At 44.0% G+C, this 19365-nt stretch overlaps 1 pseudogene across 1 annotated transcript in view; it reads left to right on the top strand.

Annotated features, from left to right (window-relative positions):
• LOC309361214 (ensconsin-like) overlaps positions 1 to 19365 on the top strand; it is a 225524-nt pseudogene that overhangs the window by 187810 nt on the left and 18349 nt on the right. Inside the window, exons 11-13 of the transcript XR_014173427.1 lie at positions 7592 to 7727; positions 15211 to 15218; positions 17913 to 17995. The product of XR_014173427.1 is annotated as an ensconsin-like (transcript). The remainder of the gene's footprint in view (positions 1 to 7591; positions 7728 to 15210; positions 15219 to 17912; positions 17996 to 19365) is intronic.

Here is a 19365-nt window from a genome sequence, read left to right as displayed (position 1 = left end):
AGAGCCTTTTTAAAGGCTATGGAGAGGGTACGGAGAGTGGTGTGGTGCTGTGAGTAGACCGCTACTTCAGTGGAGTGAAGCCGCGAGCCATGGCCGGAGAGCGCTGTCTTTCTTCCCAAAATTTGGACTGAAACAAATAACCCGTGAGTAGAATGGAATTTGGACTTTAAAAATTTATCTTTGAATTGGGTACGACCGGGGGATGTGTTAAAGGGAAGTCCGCACCCCCCCCTACAAAAAGATCTAAAGCAAGGAGAGGAGCACTAAGGTGGAGAGATTATCGTGCTTTTGGAGCTGGACAAAAGATTACTTCCATGAATTTGACAAAAGAAGTTTTTGTGCTGGAGAGGAAAAGAGAGGAATTTTAGAAGCTTTTGTGTAACTCCCCCCCCCCTGGACCCGGGAGCGTCCTGTGTGTGAGCCCAAGGAAAAAGAATAAAGAGTTTGACAGCTGTCAAAGGAGCTGTCAAACGGGCGGTTAAAGTTTAGAACTGTGCTATTTAATATCTCTCTGGATTAAAGGTGTTACATTTGAACTGAATTGGTTGGAAACAAAGTGATTGTGAATAACAAAGTAACGGATTGTTGGAAAAGAACTATTGGAGTTGGAATCCCCCTGGAGGGAACTAGAGACATTACAATGGCTGCAGAAGGAAAATTACTGGCAGAGATAGAAAGAATGTTTTTTCTCGTGGGAATTCTACAAGAGCAGAGCATGGCTATGAACAAACAACTTACGACCTTGAACTCTAAAATAAGCAACTCTGCTGAAGACACAAAGGACTGGACGGAAAAAAAATCTGCAGCTGAATCAGAAGAGACAACTTTGGAATGGGGGGAAAAAGAAGAAGGAGGAGAGGAAGTTCAGGTGGAAAACATCAATCAGAAGCCTATATTGTCAGGAAACAAAGAAGAAGATCATTGGATTACAAATCTGCGAAAGGAGAGAAAGATAAAGGAAGAAGCCCCTGGAGTATCTGGAATACTGGAATTTAAAAGAACAAATAAATATGACTGGGACTTCTTCTTCAAGTTTGAGCATGGGAGACCAGCTGATCCTTGGCAGCAACTGTTTCTAACTGATTTGGAGGGAAGAAAATATGAGGTGCTTGTGATAGAACTCCTTCGAAACTTGAGGGCCAACAAAAAGGATTACCAACAAAACCGACGGAGAGAGGCTAACAGAGACTTAAGGGCCTCGGATGTGAGGAATCCGGGCTAGGAATTGTTTTTTGAGGACATTGGTTTGGGAAGGGACAGAAACCGGGGTAGAGAGGGAGGGGGAGAGCAGAATTGTAAAAATTTATGACTTTTGTATTTGGTTATTAAGATTTTTGGTTTAATATAAAAAGGGAGAAATTCGTGGAAGAGAACTTAGGTCGACCTTAGAAAAAGGATTTAATGTGTATAAGAAAACTGGATAAGTAAAATTTGGCCTAGTAAAAAGAGTTAAGCTTAAAAATTACAACAATATTTTAAGGATGAGGGAAAAGAACTTGCTGAGTTAATTAATGAAATTGGGATGTAGGAAGGGGGGTGGGGGGAAGTCAAGGAAAGAAGGTAAAGAAAGTAAGGGTATGAAATTATACATGTTTTGTCTTTGTCTTTCTATGTGTGTGTATGTCTATATAAAATGTGAAAACCCAATAAAATTTTTATAAAAAATAAAGACCTAATTATACTAAATAATTGCGCCGGGCGAGAGCTAGCGGATGCAATGGAGGCCGAGAAGTAAGACTTCTTAGCGGCCTTCACTGCCATCTCGTAGGTTTTCATAAAAACCGTGTGAGATGTTCTTGAGGCTCCGTTGCGGGCACCCTGCCATACTCGCTCTAGCCGTCTGAGGTGCCGCTTCATTTTCCGGAGCTCCTCAGTAAACCAGGGAGCCCGGTTTCTGCGGGGTCGCAGAGGGCGCTTAGGTGCGCTCTCATCAATGGCTGCCAGGAGCTGGGTATTCCAGCCCTCAACAAGCTCAGTCAATGAGTCGCCAGGGGGAGCAAGGTCCCGCAAAGCTTGACGGAATCTAGAAGGGTCAATCAGCCTCTGCAGGCGAGCCCAAATCGGCTCGCCACCTAAGCAGGGTGGGGTGGAAACTCAATCCTGGCTTTCAGAGCGTAGTGATCAGACCATGGCACCTTCATTGAAGGAGACATGATCCATTAAGGAAAGAGGTGGATTTGCCCTGCCAGACTTAAAACTTTCCTATGAATCAGCTGCTTTTTGCTGGCTTAGAGAATGGATGCTTCTTGAGAACACTGATGTGTTGGATTTAGAAGGTTTCAACAATGTTTTTGGGTGGCATGCATATTTGTGGTATGATAAGGTCAAAGCACATAAAGCGTTTAAAAACCATATTGTCAGAAAAGCACTGTTTAATGTTTGGATAAGATATAAAGATCTGCTTGAGAATAAAACCCCAAGGTGGCTATCACCAATGGAAGCGAAGGCTCAGAAAAAGCTCAATATGGAGGCCAAATGGCCAAAATATTGGGAGATTTTGGAACAAGAAGGAGATAAATTGAAATTGCAGAGCTTTGAGAAACTAAAAGATAAAGTGCGAGATTGGCTTCATTATTATCAAATAAGGGAGGCTTACAATCTGGACAAGAAAATTGGCTTCCAGGTGGAAAAATCAAAATTAGAAACAGAACTGTTAGATCCCAAAGCTAAGATACTATCAAGAATGTATAACTTGCTGCTGAAATGGAATACTCAGAATGAAATGGTGAAATCTGCTATGATTAAATGGGCACAGGATGTTGGGCATAACATTATGATGGCTGACTGGGAACAGTTATGGACCACAGCTATGAAGTTCACGGCATGTAATGCCTTAAGAGAGAATATAATGAAAATGATATACAGGTGGTACATGACACCTGTCAAGCTTGCGAAAATTTATCATTTGCCCGATAATAAATGTTGGAAATGTAAAGAGACTGAGGGTACATTCTTTCACCTTTGGTGGACATGCCCAAGGATTAAGGTTTTCTGGGAGATGATCTATAATGAAATGAAAAAGGTATTTAAATATACCTTCCTGAAGAAACCAGAGGCCTTTCTCCTGGGCATGGTCGGCCAATTGGTGCCAAAGAAGGACAGAACTTTATTTATGTACACTACAACAGCAGCAAGAATACTAATTGCAAAGTATTGGAAGACACAAGAACTACCCACTCTGGAAGAATGGCAGATGAAGGACTATATGGAACTGGCGGTAATGACTGGCAGAATCCGAGACCAGGGAGAAGAGACGGTGGAGGAAGATTGGAAGAAATTTAAAGACTATTTACAAAAGTATTGTAAGATCAATGAATGTTAGAATGATGTTGGAATGAATTTATGTGACTCTAGCAGAAATGTAACAAAGATTTAAGAAAAATAGACTGTTAATTGGTGAAAGGAAGGAAAGTAAACTTATATTAGTATCAAGAAAAATTCTCAGGACAAAAATTTGAAAAGAGGGAAAGGATTTGCTGAAATGGATAATTGACTTAGAATACAAGAAAGGGAGGTGTGAGGAGGTCAGGGAAATAAGCTAATGAAAGGAAAGTAATGGGAAGATTTGTTGTATTGTTTCCTTTTTTTCTTTTTTTTCTTCTTGATTCTTCTTTTTGCTTACTGATTTTTCTTTTTTCATTTTATTTTTTCTTGTTTAAAAGGATGTTTTTTTGATTTCTCTTTTTGTACTTTTAAAACTTTAATAAATATCTTATACCGAAGGAGACGTGATCACATCTATACCTACGCCAAAGATCAAATGCAGCGTGTGGCCTGCTTGATGTGTGGGGCCCGAAACAAACTGGGAGAGCCCTAGTGTCGCCATGGAAGACACCAGGTCCAGAGCCTGTGAGGAGGGAGTGGCATCAGCATGGAAGTTGAAGTCTCCCAATACCAATAGGCTAGGAAACTCCAAGGCCCAGCCGGCTACCGCCTCCAGCAGGCCTGACAGGGTGGCTGCTGGTGCGCTAGGTGGCCGGTACACCAGCCAGACAGCCAAGCTCTCCTCGGAGCCCCACACTAGGCAAACACATTCAATGCCGGGGATCGATGGCGATGGTAGAAAGAACAATCTTCCCGGATTAATAATGCCACCCCTCCCCCCCGGCCCACAGTCCGTGACTGGTGGAGGACGGAGAAACCCGGGGGCGCCATCTCTCGTAAGGTAACAGTTACCCCTTCGCGCACCCAGGTCTCTGTCACACAAGCCAGGTCGACCCCCTGCGAGGTAAAGAAATCTCACAGGGTGGCGGTTTTGTTGCCTATAGACCTGGCATTGCACAACACCAGTGAAGGAGGTGAGTAATCCTTGCTCACCCTACCCTCGTCCCTCGGGATGGGGCGCAGATTGGAATAAATAACAGGAGAACAACAATCAAGCATCTAACAGTAAGCAAGCAAAAACTTAAATATTATCATAAAACAATGGACAAATATTATCATGAAACAAAGGACTAAAACAAATGGCAAAGGGAGGGGGAGGGGGAAAAGGCTACCATGTTATTGTTTTAGTGAAATAAATGGTTTAAATTGTTACAAAGGAAATTGTCAGGGAACTGCCATCAGCTCAGAGGCAGGAGGTGGAAGGGCAGTTGGGTTACAGGGAGCCTCCAAAGATCATGGGAAGCAGCACTTCCTCTGTGGAGGAGGAAAGCCACGCCTCCAGTGGGGAAGGGATGCAGGGCTCAGAGTATGCAAGGGAGAGACACAGCACCGAGCATGAGCAAAGGGGGGGGGGAGGCAGGTCCCCCTCTGCCCACGCCCTCTCTGAGCAGTCGGTTTACGCGCAGAGAGGGGAGGCGTAGGATGGGGGTCAAGAGACTATTCTGCTGGGGAAAGTTTAAGGACCGCCCACTCCCAGATTCTGCTAGTGACTGAGCAAAACATGGAATTGAGACGTTCTGCACTGTGAATGTTTTTGCATCAATAATAAAGGCTTTGAAAAGACCAGTGGGGGTCTTGCCTGTTCTCTCTCGAGCAACCACACCGGCACACATAACAGAAATTATTATTTTTCTCCTTCCAATCAAGTACAGTGGACGCTCGGGTTCTGAACGTGATCCGTGCAGGATGCACATTCGTAACCCGCAGTGTTTGCAACCCACAACGGCGCATCTGTGCACGTGCGGGTTGCGATTCAGTGCTTATGCGCAAAGCGCAATTTAGCGTTTTTGCGCATGCGCAACCGCTGAAACCCGGAAGTAACCCGTTCTGGTACTTCCGGATTTTGGAGGGTCCGTAACCCCCCAAAAAACGCAACCTGAAGCGTCTTGAACCCGAGGTATGACTGTACAGCAGAAAATTTGTCCAAACAGAAACCGTTAACTTATTAAACCTCACCATCATTTCATCATTATCTGTCAATGTATTTCTAAGAGTAGAACCAAATCAGTCATTTTGATAGAACTGTAAAAATTTATTCCCCCCAAAAGGAAACCTTCCTCTGGTTGTCAATATGAAGAGGATGCCAGCAAGGTTGAACCTTTCTGTTAAAAAAATGATTTAAATTATGGTAAGTCTTACTGACTAGTGATTTAAATCGGGATTTAAATTGATTGGATTTCAATCAAATCCACCCTGGTCTTTATAACTTTATAAGGCTTGAACTGGAGGTCTTCTACCTCCATTGCATGTACCGTTCCACAGAGCTATGGGAACTCGTACATCAACTCGAGGGGTTGTGCTAATTGGCCTCTTGTTCTTTACTGAATTGAAGGTGAGGATCACCTTACTCTACCTTCAGGATCTCCTCCTCCTTCTTTTTCTCCTCCTCCTTTTTATTTTTCTCCCCCTCCTCCCCCCCTCCTCTCTTTGGCGATCCCTTGTAGCCAAGTCAGATTGTCTTCCATAAACACAATATGGTCTGAAGCTCAACATCAAAAAAACGAAGATCATGGCCACTGGTCCCATCACCTCCTGGCAAATAGAAGGGGAAGAAATGGAGGTAGTGAGAGATTTTACTTTCTTGGGCTCAATGATCACTGCAGATGGTGACAGCAGCCACGAAATTAAAAGACGCCTGCTTCTTGGGAGAAGGGCAATGACAGGCCTAGACAGCATCTTGAGAAGTAGAGACATCACCTTGCCAACAAAGGTTCGTATAGTTAAAGCTATGGTTTTCCCAGTAGTGATGTATGGAAGTGAGAGCTGGACCATAAAGAAGGCTGATCGCCGAAGAATTGATGCTTTTGAATTATGGTGCTGGAGGAGACTCTTGAGAGTCCCATGGACTGCAAGAAGATCAAACCTCTCCATACTGAAGGAAATCAACCCTGAGTGCTCACTGGAAGGACAGATCCTGAGGTTGAGGCTCCAATACTTTGGCCACCTCATGAGAAGAGAAGACTCCCTGGAAAAGACCCTGATGTTGGGAAAGATGGAGGGCACAAGGAGAAGGGGACGGCAAAGGACGAGATGGTTGGATAGTGTTTTCGAGGTTACCAGCATGAGTTTGACCAAACTGCGGGAGGCAGTGGAGGACAGAGGTGCCTGGCGTTCTCTGGTCCATGGGGTCACGAAGAGTCGGACACGACTAAACGACTAAACAACAACAACTGCAAGTGACTGTGCAGGCCAATTCTGGATCCACACGTCCTTCCACAGTGGGGACATTGGTTTCCGGGTGGGAGTCGATACTGGTGAGGCTTTCTTCCTCTTCGCCTGTTTCTCACGTGCGTCCTGAGTTTGAGTGTCTCCAAAGCCCAGGACACCGTTGGTCAAGGCTGTTCTCCCATTGGAGCGCTCACCGGCCAGTGTTTCCCAGTTGTCGGTGTTATACTACGTTTTTTCAGCTTTGCCTTGAAATCTTTCAACCTCTTTTGTGGACCATCAGCACAACGCTTTCCATTCTTAAATTCGGAATAGAGGAGTTGCATTGGAAGATGATACGCAACACGACTGGTCAAAAGTTGAGGTTGAAGAATCATTGCTTCAACACTGGCAATCTTTGCTTCTTCCAGTACGCTGGCATTAGTTCACCTGCATTCCCGAGTGATGTGTAAAAATTTCCAGAGACACCTTTGATCAGGGGTGCCCAAACTTTTTTCAAATAGGGCCAGATTTGATGAAGTGAACATGTGTGAGGACCAACCAAAGTTGCTGAGCTTTTTTTAGGATTGAAGTTACAATTTTACCCCGAAGTTGTTGAGCTTTTTATAGGATTTTACCCCATGATATATATACTGCCACAGGTCCACCAAAACTTTGGTCATGCCTGCCTCTGATGGAGACTTTGGAGGAGTTGGCGATGGTGTTGATAAGTGGTCCATGTTTCACAAGCATACAGTAAGGTTGGTAGTAAAATAGCTTTGTAAACGATCATTTTGGTTTCCCTCCAAATGTATTGACCCTGAATTTCTGGCACTACTGGGGGTCCGATCTCATGGGAGGCACAAACAAACACATATATAATGTTTTTATTGGTTTCTGCACTTGTTTTCCAAACATAACATCCCATCTGATACAAAATAGCTAACTTTTGGCTTTCACTGCCTAGGCAGGAAACAGGACTTAATACAGGGAACGCTTTTCAGAGGATAAGGTGGTTGCGCCGACAACTGGCTCCATTCATTCCAACTCCTTCTTTTTCCAGATGCAAGTAGCAAAACCGCTCCGGCGACCACAACAGCTGAAGATGCAGCGAGGATCTTGGCCGAGAAGCACCATCTTGCGATGGAGCAGAGGGAGCACGAAGACCAGGAGAGAGCTCAAAGAGAAGAGGAGGAAAGGTACTGTATTTTTAAATATTTATAATAATTTTTATTGGTTTTTCCAATTATTTTCCATTGAAACATCCATCTATTATACAAAATATAAAACCATTTGGCTATTTCAGCCTAAGACTTCCCTCCTCCTCGACTAATGGTTTTCCAAATTAATCTCTAATATATATATATTTATAATTATAATTTTATTGGTTTTTCAAAATTTTCCATCATAACAACTTTCCTATAAATTAAATATAGAAACGTTTGGCTGATAAGCCTAGAACTTCCCTCCTTGACTAATGACCGCTCCCCGCTTAAAACGGGGGGGGGGGGCGCCCTTTGCGTGGACGCGCACAGCCCCTGGATCTGGAGCGGCCCCAACAGCATAGGCTTGGCTTTGCCTTCCCTCAGGTGGGATACCTGGAGGTCTCCGCCTACCTCAGTCAGTTGTCCAATCCCACCTGGGGAAAGCGTTGCCAAGGAGACCAGGCCAGGTAGGGGAGGGATTACCTGCTCACACAATAGAGGGAGGATCTTACCTGGGAATCCTCACTTGGCTCCAGAGCTTCTCCCACCCTACCCACCCTCAGTTAATGTCTTATTTTGCAGGTTAACTTTTCTTCACAGGTTTTGCAGGTTAACTTTTCTTCACAGGTATGCGGGCGCTGCTACGTCAAGGTCGCTGTTAAAGGGCCGGAAAAGAATTTCCCTGCATTGGCAGGTTTCGCCTTTCCTGTAGCAAAATGTCACAACTTTGGCGGTATCAGGCCTTGGACGGAATCCTTTAGTCCATCTTCCTCTTTGCGGCGGCGATACCAGGGTTTCTGAAGGAAGGCTTTGACCGTACGCCGAAAGGTCGTCATTGCTCTCCCCTGCGGTGGCGTAACGGGGACGGCTATCTCTGCTTGAACATATGTTCTCCAGAGCCGGCCCATCCCCCCCCCCACACACACTGGATAACCCTGATGCTCCCTAGGTCCCCGGCTGGGGACTGGGGAGGGAGAACGGCCAATGCCTGAGCCAAGGTCTACCCACATTTGAAATTTAATAAACTTGTGGCTAATTTAATCCCATAGCACGTTGTCTTGAGTCGTTATTCCACATGACGGGGGGGGGGGGCTTGGGATCTGGGGACTCCGCCTGTCCACGCAATGATTTTCCAACTCAATCTCTGGTATGCATTTTGTTCTTATTAATATTACTGTTAAATCATAATCTTAAAAAACAATTTGTGAATTGCATTAAGTAATAAATGATAATTTAACCTACAAAGCTTCTTGTAACCCTACTAGTGATGTCAATTGTTTACAGTTGTCTTTTAAATACAACATAAATTTATTCCAGTCTTTCAAGAAATTCTGGTCCTGCCAGTTCCGAATTTTCCCAGTCAATTTCGCCAATTCAGCATAGTCCATTAATTTCATCTGCCTCTCTTCTTTCGTTGGGATCTTTTCTTTCTTTCATCGTTAGGCTAGTAATATTCTTGCTGTGGTTGTAGCATCTAAAAACAATGTTTTATCTTGTCTAGGTATGAAAGGTATTGTATTTTTCCCTGTATAAGACTATATTCCCCTCCCCAAGCTTAAAATGGAGGGGGGGTTGTCCTATACATGGAATGTTGCCATTATTTCTTTCTTTATTTTGGGCTCAAAAAAGAGGGGTCATCTTAGACATGGGGGCGTCTTATACATGGCGAAATGCGGTAAATCAATAAGGCGCAGTCATTCAATCCATCCGTAATATTAGCTATTCTGCTTTCATATTGCCATTCCGTTGCTGTTAAGTTGTGAATAGCGTGTCTAAAAACGTAAATGCCTCTGGTCATCTGTGCTTTTGGTGACTAAGGTGGGCTGCCTTGGAAAGTTAGAAGGACACCCAGTGCCGGATTTACGTATAAGCTCAACAAGCTCTAGTTTAGGGCCCCACTCTCTTGGGGGCCCCCGAAAAAAAATTAAAAGGGGAAAAAACCACTGGATGTACATTTCCAAAATAGAAGATAAAAAACAAATAAAATAAAACTGACCTACAGCAACAGTGTTTTGTGTTGTGTAGGCTCCTATTTGTTATGTGCAAATGGCTTTAGAGACCTATTAGGTCCCTAAATTACCATATAGTAGGAGTCAGCAAACGTTTTCAGCAGGGGGCCGGTCCACTGTCCCTCAGACCTTGTGGGGGGCCAGACTATATTTTCCAATGGATCTTAATTTTCATTTTAGGTTTTGTGATGGCCTGGGATTCCGATTCAGAGGCTGAACCAGAGGAATCCCAGCCTACACAGGAGTCCCCGCCTCCAGGGCCGGCTGAACTGGGGCAAGGTCTAGATTCTGAGGAGCCTGCACCTGTGTCAGATCCTCAGGAGCAGGCACCAGGTGAAACCATTCTGGCCCCAGAGGTGCTTGAGGACTCAGTGTCTACAGGTGAGCCTCCTCCGGGGCCCAGTAACCCTTCGGCCTCTCCTGAACTGCAGAGGCGAAGGGCAGAGAGGCGAAGGGAACTGGTTGCCCCCAGGAGGAGTGCTCGCCTTAAGGCCAGAGGAGGCGGGGCTCCAGGGGGCCGGGGCCGCCCCTGGCCTTAGAAGAAGATAAAGGTCAGTCAGCCCGGTCCCAGGTTGCGGGAGCAATGTCGTTGTTGGCTTCAGACCTTCCAGTGTTCCTGTTCCCTGCCCGGCCTCCTGCTTCTGACCTTCCAGCGTTCCTGTTCCCCGCCCGGCTCCCTGTTTCGGACCTCGCCTCTCATCTTGTGAACTCGGACTACGGTACCGGTACCTTCCCCCCGGGACCAGCAGAGGTTTCTTAAGTGCATGCCAAGCTCCATTTTAAAATCTATACACCAGTTAAGTGTGTTGGGACCTCTTACTGCGATAATCCCCAATGGTGCACGAAAACCTTCATGTCGTTTCATCTTTGGGGGGGGGGGCGTTTTAGTGATTCCTGCCCCTACTTGATAATAATAATGATGATGATAATTTATTATTTCTACCCCGCCCATCTGGCCGGGTTTCCCCAGCCACTCTGGGCAGCTTCTGACAGGAGATTAAAAATACATTTACTACTACTACTACTACTACTATTATTATTATTACAAGCAATCCTCAGGTTAACACATCAGCCATTAGAAACTTCCCTAAGCAGGGCTGCAAAGTAGGTGTTGAGCGGTTCCAACTTCTCTTGGTCACCAAATAGCTTCTCTCTGCTACTCAACGATTCCATAAAATCTTATTAACCCTAGTTGTGCTGAATCTTCTTTCAGCATTAGAGTTTCAACTTCAAAAAATGTTTAACAGCTAAAGTATAAGCAATATAAAGTATAAGCAATATATTAAACTGAAATATACTCAGAGTCGCAAAGTGATTTCATGCTCTTTATTCAGCTCATAGTGGTGAGGAGGAATGAATGAATGTCCCCTCAAAGTATCTGCTTTATATACATTATTTACACAATGGGCTGCACATGATTGGCTAATTCTGGAATTCTACTGTAAGCCAATCAGGTTGTGGATTCACTTCTATCTGGAGCATGATTGGGTGGTTCCTGCCAACCAATCATATTGCTGCATTGTTCTAGGACCAATCAGACTGCTGCATTCTGAATCCTATTGTTCTAGGACCAATCAGACTGCTGCCTTTTGGAGCCTATTGTTCTAGGACCAATCAGACTGCTGCAGTTTGGATCCTATTCAACTCAGTACATAACATAAACTTTTAAAAATTGGGTAAAGATACAGTCTTATACACGGAAAAATACAGTATTCTGGCCACCTCCCTCTTGCAGTCTTTTGAGACTTCAACTGACAGCTATAATAATAATAATAATAATAATAATAATAATAAATAAATAAATAAATAAATAAATAATTTATTATGTCTACCCCTTCATCTGGCCAGGTTTCCCCAGCTACTCTGGGCGGCTCCCAACAGAATTAAAAGCACAATAAAACACTAACAACTTCCCTAAACAGGGCTGCCTTCAGATGTCTTCTAAAAGTCAGTTGTTTATTTCCTTGACATCTGACAGGAGGGCATTCCACAGGGCGGGCGCCACTACTGAGAAGGCCCTCTGCCTGGTTTCCTGTAACTTGGCTTCTCGCAGGGAGGGAAGCACCAGAAGGGACCCCGGCATCAGGGGTGGAGATGCTCTTTCAGGTCTACTGGGACGAGGCCGTTGAGGGCTTTCAAGGTCCGCACCAACCATTTAAATTGTGCTCAAAAATGTCCTGGGAGCCAATGTAGGTCTTTCAGGATCAGTGTTACATGGTCTCAGCCAGACTTGATTTAAATCCTTTATTTTACAGAAAGGTTCAACCTTGCTGGCATCCTCAATATTGACAACCAGAGGAAAGTTTCCTCTACTGGGCCCTTGAGGGCTTTCAAGGTTTGCACCAACACTTTGAATTGTGCCCGGAAATGTTCCGGCAGCCAATGCAGGTCTTCTTTCAGAACCGGTGTTATGTGGTTTCGGTGGCCACTCCCAGTCCCCAGTCTAGGCTTCCTCAACATCGGCCCTCCAGCTGTTTTGGGACTACAACTCTCATGATCCCTAGCTAACAGGACCAGTGGTCAGGGACGATGGGAATTGTAGTCCTAAAACATCTGGAGGGCCAGGTTTGCCTATGCCTGCTCTAACACAGGGGGGGGGGGGAGGGGACCCTGCAGCCCGTGGGTCATATCTAGTTGCCAAGACCTCCAATATCTGTCATGGGGGGTGGGGGTGGAGAACGCCACATCTGCTACACGATGCAGGATTAATAATAATAATAATAATTTACTATTTCTACCCCACCCATCTGGCTGAGCCTCATCCCCCAAAAGATTAGCCCCCCCCCCGAATCTTAGCAGCTTAATAGTAGGTATGGGGAGCCTGTGTGGGACTCGAGATTATTTATTAAAGATTTTCTTAGTACAGTATAAAGAAAACAAAAAACAAAAGAACAACAAAAAAGAAAAAAAGAAAAAACACTTGCATCAATTAAACAATAAACATATTTTCTTCACTTTTTGGACTTCCTCACATCTCTTGTTCCTGCGTTCCTGGTTTATAAAACTTTAACCAGCAACAGATAGGTAGCCATGTTGGTCTGCCATAGTCAAAACAAAAAAAATTCCTTCCAGTAGCACCTTAAAGACCAACTAAGTTAGTTCTTGGTATGAGCTTTCGTGTGCAAGTGTGCATGCACACGAAAGCTCATACCAAGAACTAACTTAGTTGGTCTTTAAGGTGCTACTGGAAGGAATTTTTTTTGTTTTAACCAGCAAATTATCACCTTATTTCAATTCTTATTTTATAGATTTCCAATATTGTGTCCCTAGCTTTAGATACTTTATCCAGACCTTAAATACTTAATTTAGACATAATATTTATCCAAAACTTATCTTTTCTTAGATTTCACTTATGTTCATAATCTTTTCAACTAGCTTAGTGGTGCCATGTTATTTACACTCTTGCATCTTTCTTAACACTCATACAATTTGCAATTTTTTTGTAAATAGTCCTTAAATTTCTTCCAGTCCTCTTCCACTGCTTCCTCTCCCAGGTCTCGGATTCTGCCAGTCATTTCTGCAAGTTCCATATAGTCTATCAGTTGCATCTGCCATTCTTCCAGTGTGGGCAAGTCTTGGGTTTTCCAATGTTTGGCTACAAGCATCCTTGCTGCTGTTGTTGCATACATAAAGAATGTTCGGTCCTTCTTTAGCACCCTCTGGCCAACAATGCCTAAAAGGAAGGTCCCTGGTTTCTTAGGGAAGGTATACTTAAATACCTTTTTCAACTCATTATATATCATTTTCCAGAAAGCCTTAACTCTAGGGCAAGTCCACCAGAGGCGAAAGAACGTTCCTTCAGTTTCCTTACATTTCCAACATTGATTGTCAGATAGATGATATATTTTTGCAAGCTTGACTGGAGTCATGTACCACCTATATATCATTTTCATAATATTTTCTTTCAAGGCATTACATGCCGTGAACTTCCTACCGGTGGTCCATAACTTTTCCCAGTCAGCAAACATGATATTATACCCAATGTCCTGTGCCCATTTTATCATAGCTGATTTAACCGTTTCATCTTGTGTGTTCCATTTTAACAATTTGGCGTATTGTGCTTGATAAAGTTTAATTTCTCTCAAAATCTCCTGTGATTTCGGTCTCGATCTTAACTTCTTCTCACATTCTTTAATTTTCTCCAAAATCTTGTCTTTTTTCTCATTCTGTGCTCTTTTCTTTATAGTGTTCTGTTGTATCAGAAACCCCCTCATAACCGCTTTACTTGCATCCCAGATGACTCTTTTTTCCACTGTAGTGTTCAAATTTATCTCAAAATAGTCCTTCAAAGCTTTTTGGGCCTTTTTGGTAATCTCCTGATCTCTAAATAAATTGTCATTCATCTTCCATCTAAAGGAGCCGGTTGGAGTTAGTCTCATATCCATCTTTACTGCATTATGGTCGGAGCAGGTCTTTGGGCAGATTTCCACTTTTCTGTCTTAGGTGCCAGACCTCTAGTTGTCCATATTTGGTCGATTCTTGTCCATGTCAGTTGGGCTTCAGAAAAGAATGTTCCTTCTCTTCCTAGGGGGTTCTTTGTCCTCCAAATGTCAATCAAGTCCATATTGTCAGTCAGTTCGAAAAAAGTTTTAGGTAGTCTGCCATCTTTTGTCACATTTTGGCTATGTGACTTATCCATGTTGGTTGATGGCACCCCATTCATATCCCCCATCATAATGATGTTGTTATAGTCCAGATAGTCCAGCATTATCTCATGCAGCTTCTTATAAAATTCCGATTTCCCCTCATTTGGTGCATAGATTCCTAATATCAAAAACTTTTCTCCTTGATTTTGTATCTCAATTGCCAAAATTCTTCCTTGCTCATCTTTAAATAAAAATTTTGGTGACAGGCTCTCCTTTGCGTATATCACCACTCCTCTTTTCTTAACTCGATCCGAAGAGATAAATTCTTGGCCTAGTCTCTTGTTTATTAACACTTTTCTATGGAGCCTAGTCACGTGTGTTTCTTGCAAACAAATAATGTCCAATTGTTCTTTCTTCAATACATGAAATATTCTGTTCCTTTTTTCCGGGGAATTGCAGCCATTAATATTCCAACTCAGAAGTTGCAGAGACATCCTGGACAAATCTGTTATTCCTTTGATGGTGGTGTCTTTTTCTCCTGATCCTCAGATCCCAAAGGTGTAGGTACAGGCGATGGCCCAGACCCTGGAAGTCTTTCAGCCCCTTTCTGAAGGTCCTCTCCGTAAGCACTCAAAAAAAATTCTTTGTCCTCGGCTGTTTTAATTTTCACCTTCTTCCCTCTGAATGTAAAAGATAGTCCTTGGGGGAATTCCCACCTAAAAACAATTGAATTGCTCCTCAGCAGTCTTGCTAACTCTGTGTAGGTGGATCTAAGTTCCAAAAGTTGTTTTGGGATATCTTTATAAATTTCTACTCTTCTGTCCAGAATTTCAAGTGACTTTTCGTAATGTAGGCCTAGTATTTTGTCTCTTTCCTCCCTAGATCTCAAGGTAATCAAGCAGTCTCTGGGCCTGTCTTTCCTTGTTAATTTTCCAAGTCTAAAAGCAGTCACAATTTTAAAGTCCTTTTCTTCTTCCAATGGCCAAAACTTAGAAAATTCTTTTGTCAGGAACTCAATCAGATTCCCTTGTTCAAGTTCTAATATTGACCTCAATCTCAAGTTATTTTCCCGACTCCGTAGTTCTATCATAGACAGATAGGCCTGCTGTTCACCAATCTGCTTGTGCAATGGTTTTACCACCTGCTTTAATGCTTCAGCTTTTTGATTGGCTTCTTCAGCCAATTTGCGATTTTCTGTGGTGGCTTCAAATAGTTTCCCAATTGATTGTGCATTCAGAGCAACTTGTTCAGTTAGTTTATTAACACTGGCTGTGTTTTGGTCAATCTTAGCCGTTTGCTCATCCGCTTTTTTGTCCAAAGCTTCCAATTTTTGGAAGATTTTGTCTAGTACTGAGTTGGATCCTCCTGCTGCCATATCTTCCAACAGAGTTTGCTCAATTCCTCCTTCTGCCACCAAAACAGCAGGGACAGATGATCTACGCGGCTGTGAAGTTAAAGTCAAAGTTGTTTGTTTAGCTTTCGCTTTAGCCGCTCTTGTTTTCCCAGCGCCACTCATTCCAGTTCTGTCTACTAGTCAAGGTCAAACTGTATGTTCCCATAGGAATCCACCAGCCCAGAGAATAAACAAGATAGAAGGGAAGGAAAGAGAAAGCAAAGTCACATACAGTTATAAGTCCAAAATCCTCTAGAGGGCGTTCGAATGTATCTTGAGGGAAGAGCCAAATTGTTAAAATCAGTAGTTTTTAACTCCAGTTAATCCAACGTTCCAAAACTTCTAAAACAATGTCCAAACAGCCATTAATTTCCAAGGAACCTTCAGTTCTCTTGTAGTTAGCAGAGTTGGTCTTAAAAGCACAACAATGTCTCTAGCAAGTGCCAGAAAAAGTATTTCAATGTAGCAGTTCCAGTAACACTCAGTTTGTAACAGACCAAAGTAACAAAGTGTCAAAGTCTACAATCTGACAGTTCTGTTGATCAGGCAGTCCGACTGCCTGGGTTTCTCAGTAAAACTGTAATTCCACAAGAAGAGGTAAAACACAGTCCATGCTAAAAAATAAACCACTTAAAAAATTAAATCCTGAATCTCCATGAGAGCAGCTCCATTATATGCACAGATTGATTACTTTTAACGCCTCTTCAAAGGCTCCAGACATCAAAGTCCTTTGCTTTAGATCTTAAGCAGAAGCGGAAGACGGACTTCCTGGTTGCGTCTCCCGCTTTTAGCCGAATTTTAAATACTTTAGTCCCCAATTCTTTCTGTCTTTTTTTACTCACGGGTTGTTGCTTTTCAAATCGAATGTTCCCAGGAAAAAAGGTCAGCGCTCACCGACAGCGGCTATGTGGCTTCACTCCACAGAAAGAGCGATCGACTCACAGCACCGCGCCAGCCCTTCCACGTTCCGAAACCCCTTACGGGGTCTCTTCTTCGTTTCGGGGGGCGCTTCTGGTGCCCGCCGAGTCCCACGACCACAGGCTTTCGCTGCCTGTGGGTTTCTGATGCGGGTCTCCGCTTCGCCGTAGCGGACGACCCGTTTCTGTAGAGCTCCCCCCTCACAGCGCGAGGAGGACCGCCATTGCCGTTTGCGCCGCCTCCGGAAGTTGGGACTCGAGATTTTGTGGGGCTCCAGCTCCCTTCAGCCCCAGACAGCGTGGCCAGTGGCTTGGAATGGCGAGAGTCGGGATTGTCTTCTTCTTTGGCGATCCCTCGTAGCCGAGGAAGATCTTCCATCAACATGGTTTTATCAATGAGTACGTCTGTGACAGTGGAGGCCAATTCCGGATCCGCATGTCCTTCCACAGTGGGGTTTCCGTGTGGGAGTTGAACCCAGCAAAGGTTCCTTCTCTTTGCCCGTTTCTCCCTTGCGTCCCGAATTCAAGTGTCTCCAAAGCTCAGGATGCCTTTCGTCAAGGCTGTTCTCCAACTGGAGTGCTCGCAGGCCAGTGTTTCCCAGTTGTCGGTGTTTATACAACATTTTTAAAAAGATTTTCCTTGAGATCTTTCAACCTCTTTTGTGGACCGCCAGGCATGACATTTTCCATTTTTAAGTTCGGAAGAGAGCAGTTGATTTGGAAGATGACACACAACATGACCAGTCCAAAGTTGATTTTGAAAAATCATCACTTCCACATTGACGATCTTTGCTTCTTCCAGTACTCTGGCATTAGTTCGCCTGCCTTCCTGAGCGACGTGTCCAATTTTCTGTGGACCCCGTTGACAGAATCTTTTGCAATGCGCTGGACGCCTTGCAGTTTGGAGAGCTGTTCCTGTTTTGCGGTTTCCATTTGGGTGGGATTTTGGAAACGGAAGGGTTTTCCGGTGGTGATTCCTCTCCCCCCCCCCCAATTTTAGCGAGAAGAGGCCAAGGCAAAAGCTCTGGAGGAACAAAAAAAATTCCTTCCAGTAGCACCTTAAAGACCAACTTAGTTAGTTCTTGGTATGAGCTTTCGTGTGCATGCACACTTCTTCAGATACACTGATACACTGAAGTGTATCTGAAGAAGTGTGCATGCACACGAAAGCTCATACCAAGAACTAACTTAGTTGGTCTTTAAGGTGCTACTGGAAGGATTTTTTTTTGTTTTGACTATGGCAGACCAACACGGCTACCTATCTGTAACTGGAGCTCTGGAGGAAGACGAGAAGCAGCGTCAGGAACGGGAGCGGATTGTGCAGCGGAACAAGCAAGAGCGGCTGGAGAAAAAAAAGGTGAGACGCCTGCCTTTTCTGCTCTCAGTCCTCTGCTTCAAGTGAATGAATGAATGAATGAATGAATGAATGGAACTTTATTTCCATCAGCCATCGGCCATCACAACAAAAGAGCATTGCAATGTGCATATATCAGGCACGTTCAACAGGTAGACAGCGACCAACTGGTAGATCGCAGGGTGTTCCTGGTCGATCTCCGGTCTCTCAGGGATCTCCTCCCCCAAAAAAGAATGCTGAAAAAAAGAATAAAAAGCTCAACAACTACTCTTTCCTTAAGAAAGCTCAACCACTCTGGCTTCCTAAGAAAAGCTGAGCAACTTTGCCTTTCCCAAAAAAGCTCAGCAATTTTGGTTTCCTAAAAAAAGCCGAACAACTTTTGGTTCCTAGCCAAAAAGTTGACCATCAGATTAAGGCCCACTATCAGACTGGGGATTCAGGACCCTCCAATGTGTTTTATATAATCAACTTTGGATTATGTTCTGTGTATATAACAATGTTCCTTCAGTTTCATTCATTCATATATTCCATTTCCTTCATTCATTTGCTTCCTTAAAAAAAGCCCCAAAACTCTGGCTTCCCCCCAAAAGCTCAACAACTGTGTTCCATCCAACGACAATGGGTAGATCACTGTCCATTTTTTTACCCTGTGAGTAGATCGCAGCCTCTTGGGAGTTGGACGTCCCTGTCATATACAATATATCCTTCAAAAGAGACATATAATGTTTCATGAAAAAGCAGCTGGATAAACCCTTGGGTGGACGCAGACCATAGTACTGGACACAAGTCAAAGACCGGGACTTGGGTTTGTTGTAAAAAAAATGTACGCTGGCAGGGGTTTGGGGTGGGGTGTTGTGTATGCTCTATAGCAGGGGTCAGCAAACTTTTTCAGCAGGGGGCCAGTCCACTGTCCCTCAGACCTTGTCAGGGGCCAGACTATATTTTGAAGAAGAAAAAACAATGAATGAATTCCTATGCCCCACAAATAACCCAGAGATGCATTTTCAATAAAAGGACGCATTCTACTCGTGTAAGAACATGCCGATTCCTGGACTGTCCGCAGGCCAGATTTCGAAGGCGATTGGGTTGGATCCCGCCCCCGGGCCTTAGTTTGCCTACCCATGCTCTATGGCCTAACAGTGATATTTGGCATTTGGGGTCCCTTTCATTTAATTGTCTCACACGGTGGTGGCCTGACTTGGCCCCCTCCAGCTTTTTGGGGACGACGACTCCCATCATCCCTAGCTAACAGGACCAGCGGTCAGGGATGATGGGAATTGTAGTCCCCAAACATCAGTCCTGTGCTCCTTCTACAGTGGAGCTCAGCAAAGTGTTCCTGGCTTCCTCCCCATCCCTTTTTATTTATTTGAACC

Source organism: Podarcis melisellensis, assembly GCF_964234715.1.
Source record: "Podarcis melisellensis genome assembly, chromosome: W".
Lineage (NCBI taxonomy): Eukaryota > Metazoa > Chordata > Lepidosauria > Squamata > Lacertidae > Podarcis > Podarcis melisellensis.
Note: the sequence above shows the minus strand (reverse complement) of the source record. Positions and strands in the feature narration are given on the sequence as shown.